The sequence below is a fragment of the Stegodyphus dumicola genome, chromosome 5 (genome assembly GCF_044657685.1).
Source record: "Stegodyphus dumicola isolate Sdum_Otavi_A_Nest chromosome 5, ASM4465768v1".
Taxonomy (NCBI): domain Eukaryota; kingdom Metazoa; phylum Arthropoda; class Arachnida; order Araneae; family Eresidae; genus Stegodyphus; species Stegodyphus dumicola.
This window is the reverse complement of record NC_140772.1, coordinates 139,895,716-139,905,101: the sequence shown is the minus strand read 5'-3', so window position 1 is coordinate 139,905,101 and position 9,386 is coordinate 139,895,716. Positions and strand designations below refer to the sequence as shown.

Below are 9,386 nucleotides of genomic sequence, written 5' to 3'. Positions count from 1 at the left end.
CGCTATGAAAGCGGGAGAAATACCTCATAAGGAAAATTTTTTTCCTCTAATTACAGGACAGAAAATGTTTTTCAATCGCGCGATCCGTTATTGATATTGAATTACAGTCGTGCGATAATTTCGCAGTAAAGATACATCTCTGATGACTATCCAAGATTCTAGAAACTTTGGTCTTATATAGAGATGGTCGTCTTATAGAAATAATGCTTAATATCAATATTTATTGATAATCTCAGAACTATTGGTCACTTTCAGAAGTGGTCGTTTGAGAGGCGATATTCTATATATTTATTAACTGATACTCTCAGATTCCAAAATTTGTTTATATTCTCAGAAATATTGGACGGAAGGTGGTCGTCCCATACATGCAAAATTTTACATTTCATTAAAAATGAATTTGGCATTATTTAACTATTTCCCTATTAATTATTTAATTAGATAAAGAAAAAAATTAGGAAATAGTACTGTTTATTACGGAATAATGTAGGAAGTTCTACAGAACTATATTCTTTCGCGTCATTGCACATTGTATCCGGCAAACTACTAGGTCCTCGTATTCTTCCGCAAATCCGTAAACATCTGTCTGATTTGAAACGAAATCCAAAATGGCTGCGCCATGAGGTTAACTTGTATGGATATTTTTTGTTTCATGAAAGGTAAGTTCAGTTGCAATACTTGTATGTTTACTTTTTTTGCTTTTCGAATTTATGTCATTTTGACAGTTAAATGTTTCACAGCTTTATGAATTGTTACCATTCTGTCGTGAATTACGTGTATCTCAATGGCTGGCTGCCTTTTCAAATATCTAATTTGCCCTGCTATCCAAATGTTTATGACTGAATTTTTTTAGTCAAGTTTATGCATTCAGTTTCAAAATAATATGTGTGATCAGATTGCTTATTATTTTATTGCAGCAATAAATTTATGTTAAATAGTTTGAACAATTGTATAAAAATAAGAGTTTGCATTGTTTTGTCCAAAATATGTATGGTTGAAACGTTATCTTAATCTAGTTTGTAATTCAAGTTTTTTGGGGGGTACTGTTCTGTTATTGGGACCAGAATCGGAAATGTATGAACCTGTGTTCGTAAGTATGTGCATAGATGTGTATATGTAGACATACAAATATACAAGCATACATAAATACAATTCTGAACCCGATCCTGATAACAGATCAGTACCTTTTTTTAATCTTTTTTGAATATTTTATAAAAGGATTAAGCATTTTTCAAACTGCATATCATTTTAAGATTCGACTTGCAGGAAGACAAATATGGTCATTCAATCAAATGCTTATGATTGCTTTTAACATTTTCTCATAAATATTGTTTGCATTTTTATTGTATTTTAGATACTTTAGTTATGTAAAGTGAAGGTGAGAATATTATTAGGAAAGCTGAAGAATATGAATAGCTACCATAATACATGTAGTTTTTCATCGAGCCCATTGCTTTAGAAACCAATGCACCATTATTATATGCTGGCTTATTTTATAGTTATATGCAGTTTAATTTTATGTTCATGTTACTGTAGTATTGTCATTATAATAAAAGTATTGATAATTTTTGTTGAATCTTGCAAGTTGCCTAACATTCAGAATTATTACTACCGAATTTTACTGATAGGTTTTTTCGAGTTGACATAATCTGTCTGATAAATAAAATAAACTGGTGTTTAAATTATATGCATTTCTCTTGATGTTTCATTGAAAGTGAGATGGAAATATAAATGCTATCCAGAAAAATGAATTCTTTTTGCCTGAAATAACAAACTGTACTAAATGATTAATGTTTATATCATTTTAGAAATGTCAATATTAAAGTTTCTTCTCTCCTTTGATTTTGAAATAATTTATAATAAAATAATATATGCATAAGTGTAATTAATGTAAAGTGTCATTCAATAATATAATTTATTTTTACTGATATTTTATTTCTTATCTGGGTTTTCTTTTGGTGTTAGAAGGAGGAAAAGAGGTTGATCTTTACATTATGGTAACTTGGCGTTTTTTTGGCGAAACTTTGGCGACCAACTCTCCTACAGCAACCCTATATTTTTTTTTCCCGCCGCCATTTTGTCTTCACGAAGTAAAGACATGTTTCTTTTCTTTTTATCTACTGAACACTTCTTCCAACAATCTACTAGCCAAATTACACTTATGCTAGAAATTTTATCTAACAAAACTGCTTAATCATGACAAATATTCACTGCAAAATTGGGAAAAAGTGCACAATACCATACTCCTTACGCGTTTTTCAAAATAACACATACACATAAACCATGTACACGCCGACTTATTTTTACTTAAAAAAAAAATTCCAGAATTGCACAAAAATGGCATTGCGCACACTCTTCACTATATCCATGTACACTGCTTTTTTCTCATAAATTAGAAAAATTTCACGAAAATACATGACAATTTTCTCAATCTTTAAACCCGGTAAAAGAACATATATGAAATTACCTGATCGCGAAAAAGTATTTACACTTTCCAAATATGAACATTTCCACATATAAAATAAATAAAATATCCAAAAACTTTTACCTCTAAATCATCTATTACATTATACACGTCACCAACGAATTCATACCGCAAGCATTACAAATACTTAGTATCAAATATTTAAATTATTTCCATGCACGTTTACTTCAACTTAAACGTGTACCAAATTCCTACAAACATAAAATTCACAAAATAACTATCATTTAATTAAAATATCACTAAACCATGTACACGTCGACTTATTTTTACTTAAAAAAAATATCCCAGAATTGCACAAAAATGGCATTGCGCACACTCTTCACTATATCCATGTACACTGCTTTTTTCTCATAAATTAGAAAAATTTCACGAAAATACATGACAATTTTCTCAATCTTTAAACCCGGTAAAAAGAACATATATGAAATTACCTGATCGCGAAAAAGTATTTACCCTTTCCAAATATGAACATTTCCACATATAAGATAAATAAAATATCCAAAAACTTTTACCTCTAAATCATCTATTACATTATACACGTCACCAACAAATTCATACCGCAAGCATTACAAATACTTAGTATCAAATATTTAAATTATTTCCATGCATGTTTATTTCAACTTAAACGTATACCAAATTCCTACAAACATAAAATTCACAAAATAACTATCATTTCATTAAAATATAATTAAATTCAAAAACACTACTTAAAATATAAATGAGCACATACATTAAATTAATACATACATAAATACCCATTTCGAACTCACTTTAGTTACGGCCATGGGATCCAAAAATTCACGAACACTGTTTCACACAACACAGAATAAAGCCAAATACAAAATTTCCAAATTTTTTCCCGATTTCCCCCCTTTTCCGATTAAAGAACCGTAATTCGTCCATTAATATCACATGACATATCCCATGATCTCTCATTTCCCTCACACAAAATAATGCGTAATCGGAACTGAGTACTGCTCACATTATTACCAAAGTACCAGGTAGTAAAAATTTATCGCCTCCAAAATGTCGCCAAACTACCAGTTACCATATTGTAAAGATCAACCAGAAAAGACTGTAATGTTTTAATTAAGGAAATAATTAAAACATTACAGTCTTTTAAATAAGACAGTTACAGTAATGTTTATTGAAGCAATCAGTACTGTGTGATTGCCAGTGATTGAATAATGTTAAAATGCATTGTTCATAAGGAAATTTGCTTATCTTTGTGTTATAGATTTTATTTTGACACAAGCTGAAATTTGAATTATTGGAAGCACTTTGAAAACCCGAATTATTTCCTGAATCATTAATCAGGCCAATATATAACATACAAATTTTCATACAAAATTATTTCTTTGAGCATATTATAAAGAGCTCATTTAATTTTATTATTTGTACAAATTTTAGACAAAAGTAGCATGTAACAGTTAAAGATTTATTGAAGCCTACTTGTTACTTGTGGTAACAAAGAAGTGTGAAAGATATTGCCACATTAGCGAGCATGACGATCATTGATGCTTAGTTTAGTAATTTAATAATATATTGAGAAATGCTGGGAACTTTCAGAAGTAGACATTTCGGAAATGATGGGCTTGATAAGAAATTTACATGGTTTTATTATTTATTCTTTAGTTAAGAATGGATTTTAGATGTTCATGTGAAAGAATTCTGTTTAATTATATGTGAAAGAATTGTTAAAGTTTGGCATTTAAAAAAATGAATTAATAATATGCAATTATCTTTTTATTATACATATATTACTATATATTTCTAATGCGCTATGTAAATGTCAGTGCTAAACAATTGAGATACTATTGTCAGGGCAATCTTTTCTTATACATGAAAAATTCTGATACTTTCTTATCATCTGCCCTCACAGCTTCAACTTATGCTAAAACAGCAAGAGTATGCACACGATAATAGAAAACTATGAATATGCATACCACACACATGTATTTACATGCTTTATATTTAATCTTTATTTCTGAATAGTATTCCATTGGATGAAAAATATGTGAATATTGACCCAATGTATATATTTTTGTGTGTGTGCATCCTAAAATTTCTTGTTTCTTATAAAGTGCTTATTTGAATTACTACTTGTGAACAGAGCAGTAGATATGAACCATAAACTAACCATTTTGCCAATTTTCACAGCTTTGCAGATAGTCAGAAAGCACCAAAATTTGTAATAATGTTAAGTTTAAATGATGTTCTACACTTTTGTGTTAATTTTTCTATTCTATTAATTCTATTACTGTGTTATCAAACTTTCTGCAGGAATTTCAACTGGTTAAGATGTTATTACCATGTGAAGAAGAATTTGGTTTTCAAACTAGAAAAAATTGCAGCTGAAGGATTTTGTAGAAGGTCAGTCAAACTGGTTTTAGTTAATTATGATTTAATTTTGGGTGAAGAATTCTCAGATTTATTTATCATAAGTGTCTAAAGGTCTTCTAAATGAAATTCTGCTTGTTTTTGAAATTTTTCATGACATTAATTCTTTGATTATTATTATTTTTTAATTTACTAACTTATATCCAGGCACATAATGTTGCATTTAGTGCCATGCCTTAAATATTGTAAAATGTTAAAATAATACATTTCACATAAAAATGTGGTTGTGACAGTAAATTTTCTGTTACATTTAATCATATCTATAAACATTGGTATACATCATTTTTCAATAATCTGTATATTATTTTGTGCATTTCTTTTACATACAAGATCTGGCATATGACTTGCTTTTCAAACTGATAACATGGTGTAATAATGTAATCTAATGGTTAAAGTTTACTATGGAACGGGCCAAATTTAATAAATTATTCTTTGATAGAAATTTATTCATGTGTTCAGTGTGTCTCATCTCTTTAAATTGCTAAAGTAAATTTTATGTACTTGCATTTAGGAATTTTGACTGTATCAGAGTAATTTTGTTTCAGTTATTATAACATGCAAGGGGAAAAATCCATTCATAGCTCCGCATTTAAAATTAGTTAATTAAAGTCCTTAATAAAGAGGGATGTTTTGTTGTTTTAAATGTCGATAGAGTTTAATTCAAAAATATGCCACATTAAGGGTTACTTTTTAAGCTAATTTAAAATTTTCATTACTTTAACGTGTCCAATAATTGTTATTTTAACTCCGATATTGTAATAATATCAAAATTCCTTACTTTTTGATAGGTAATCCAAATGTAAAACAAGAAAAGAAAAAATTAAAATCTAGAAGTATATTTATTTCATACCTCTAACAAATAAAAACAACACAAGCACTTTTTACTGTCTATCTGCATAGTGTGGCATGTCCCGTAAGACTGAGATTTGTATAGTCAAATCCATGTTTCAGTTAAAGGAAAATGCATGCACAGTCTTCTGATTTTCCCTTCGATTAAGGATTCTGTATATACTAGCATAAGAAATATAATAGTTAATGCAGTGTTATACATCAATATTTATAGACAATTATTGTGGCTATGTTTATTATAATTTTGTTCACTGTAATGGATGGAGTGCCTAAACCATCATGCTGTGTAAACAAAACTCAAATCTTCATCTCTGCATACTGCTCCACTAGTGTTTAAACCACTGAAATGGTGATTATGGTAGAACATCTTTGGTAAAAATTTACTCTGCTGTAAGCCTTAGCGAATCGTTTCTTTTCTTTTTTTTTTTTTTTTTTATATCAAGATCGTCACCTGAGAGGATCGGCACCAATTTCAAGGTGGCCGCTACACAAAACCAAAATAAGAAGTCAAAGACATACACAAACTCTGTGTCCATGTACACATTGACCTATTAAAACAGAGAACTGCACAAACTGGGCATTGTGCACTGCCTTAACTTTGTCCATGTACACATTGATCTATTTTCACTTTAAGAAAATCAGAAAGTTAAAAATATAGTTACCAGAAAAAATTCGCCACTGTCTTAACACACAGACAACCAAAAATACACAAACAGAGAGGAGTAAGTTACCAAAAATACATATTTCCTAACATAAAAACATTAAACAACAAATCTTCTAACAAAAATTAACACACAGAGACAAAAAAATAAATGAAACGTCATTTTTTTAACATACCTTTTTTTTTCACATGCATATGTTTAGGCTTCCCACCACCATCCTCCAGGTAAGCAATTCAATTAAATTTTTCGTCTCTTAGTCACCTCAGACATACTCAAACGATGGTACCCACACCAAAATAATAAATAGCATGTTCAAAATACAAGACCATACCACTTCCGTGCAACCAAACACAGCAATTGAAGAGAATGGTAAGAACCAAAAACCTGGGACCGTACAAAAGGTTTACTATTAAAAAAAGTAGCCCAAAACTAAATTTATCACAGCACGTTGGCAATATTTGCAGAAATAACTCCTTTTTATTGACAAAAAAAGTTTTTTTTTTTTTTTTCTCAAAGGCTACTTTTGCCAACATTATCAACATTAGGGTTACCGAAAAACTTATTTGACGCAATGGGCTTCCACATTTCACAAACAACCAATACCACTTTGCGATTTTTTTTCAGACTGAAACCAAGGTGTACCATACAGTAAAGATTAGTCACATCTTCATTTACTACTGTTACAAGTACTTCTTTGGTAAATTTCTGCAGTTAAATTCAAAAGTTTAAAATTGCATTAACATGATCAGATTCAGAGTCATAGCTAGGGTTTTCAGCGCTCGGGGACAACTGAAGATTTCGCGCCCCCTACTGCTTGCCAAGGATGGAAAACATTTAATTCTAAAATGTTCTAACATCAGTTTGGCACCCCTTGGATTCTGCACCCAAGGACAGATGCCCCCCTCTAGCTACGCCCCTGATCAGATTTTATTTTCTGCACATAGATTCAGATTTTATTTTCTGCACAATTACTTATATGTTGTCAGATAAATGTTACCAGATGCAGTTAATTATTTTTTACTTGCCAATCTCATGAGACAAGTTTTTTTTGCTCCTGCAAGACTTTACTTTGTGTTGCAAAATAAATTCATTCTCACTCTTTTTGGACTTGCCTACACATTAAATTTAAAATAGTTTTATGAATAGGTAAGATGTGATTATCATAATTTTGTTTCTCTCTTTATCTTGGCAACTTTATATGTTGATTCAGTATCCAGGTTACCTACCAGTGGCTGATTGATAAAACTACTCATATGTTCAGCTGGTGGTTTGAGTTTATTTTCTGACATAAAAAATTTTAAAAGGCATCCCCCATGTTTATTTTACTATAATCGAAAAATCAAATAATTGCTACTCTGTTTATAGGTACTAAATGTTAAAATATTTTAAATGCTTCCTTTAATTTGCATTCTAATAGTCATTTGTTTAAATTTAATTATGAATTACTATATTCACATGTAGTAATTGTGAGTGTTTATTTATTTTAGGTGCTGTGAAAGGCAATGACAGAGATCCAATTTATCAAGAGTTCTTATATACATAAGAATACATGGATATAAGATTGTTTTTCATGAATTCAAATAAAATGTGATAAATTGGATTAATAAAAACTATTTTGAATTTTGAAAAGTGTTTTTCCTCTGTTAATCATAATATAGTGCCATAAATTTCTGAATGTGTTTATTTTTCATCCAAATAAATAGCTTTACAAAAATTTGTCATATTAATAGATATTGCATAATTTAGCATTATTATAAATATTTATTATAGCAGATTTAGCTGAACTACTTTTTTAGTCTCTTTGCAGATGAAGTCACAAAGGTAAGTGGTTAGATATTTTTCTGTACTCCCCATTAAGTAATTTTATCTGGTAAATTACCATTACTTATATACTAAAGGTGAAAGAATAAGCTTTCTTTGAAGATAGAAAAATTTGCAGATATTTCAAAAAATTGGTATACATAAAAAAGTTCTTAAATTGCCACATATGCGAAACTGAAAATGTTATATATGAAATAGTTCAGAAATATAAATATTTTCACTATTTTTTTAACTATAATTCACTGCATTTGTTATATATAATCACAGTTTAAGGTAGCAGTACTTTTCTCACTGTGATTTCTCATGTATTTTGATTCATAAATACACGTACATAAATCCACGTATTTTGATTTCTCTTTTGAGACCGAATAAAAAATGAACTAAACATTCTCGTTGACATTGAGAGTTGAATAAAAGCTCACCTCAAAATAAAATGAATTAATAAATTTATGGAAAATTTTACATTGCATATATTGAGCAGAAAGAGTAAACTGAATATACTTAATGGAATTAATAATTGGTAGAGTTGATAGCAGAATAAAATGCCTTAATTGCATGGTAAACAGTAGATCTTTTGAAGTTTTTCTATGTTGCGTAAAATGCAGATTTAAATTTTTGATATTGATTGTCATATAAATGGCAATTACTGTTTTATTTTGCTCTGAAATGAATGGTTAGTAATAAAATTCTGGATGAGACAACCTTTAACATGCGCTAGAATTTACAAAGTTTAATTTGGTGCTGATTTCAACGGGTAAATTTCATTTTACTGAATTTTGCGTAAAATAATACCAATGAACCATTGCAAATTATTTTCAGAACTTCTTTTTTTAATCTAAAAGGGCTATTAGTTTTGAAATGTGACTTCATATCGTCAGTCGTAAACTTGTTTCACTTTTCATTCAAAAAATTTAACATATTTACCTTTAAAATCTAATATATTATTGACTAACAAGCCAAGCTATTTAAAAGCATTACACACAGTTCTTAAGAATGCTTTTTTTAAATTTTTAATCTGATTGATTTAAAATGCATTTAATTCATGATGTATCTAATTGAAAACATTTTAATATTTCTACATAATTACATGATATATTTCTTCATTTTTCAAATATATAGAAGACATATAACTTTCTGGTGTCAGTATCTTATAAAATGTTTTGCTATTTCCA

The 9,386-nt window shown here is 29.1% G+C and overlaps 1 long non-coding RNA gene across 1 annotated transcript; it reads left to right on the top strand.

Annotated features, from left to right (window-relative positions):
* Positions 1 to 582: 582 nt before the first annotated feature.
* Positions 583 to 8,016, top strand: LOC146997246 (uncharacterized). Its single transcript, XR_015041252.1, has 3 exons — positions 583 to 656; positions 4,766 to 4,855; positions 7,881 to 8,016. It is a non-coding gene; the product is annotated as an uncharacterized LOC146997246 (long non-coding RNA).
* Positions 8,017 to 9,386: the final 1,370 nt, after the last annotated feature.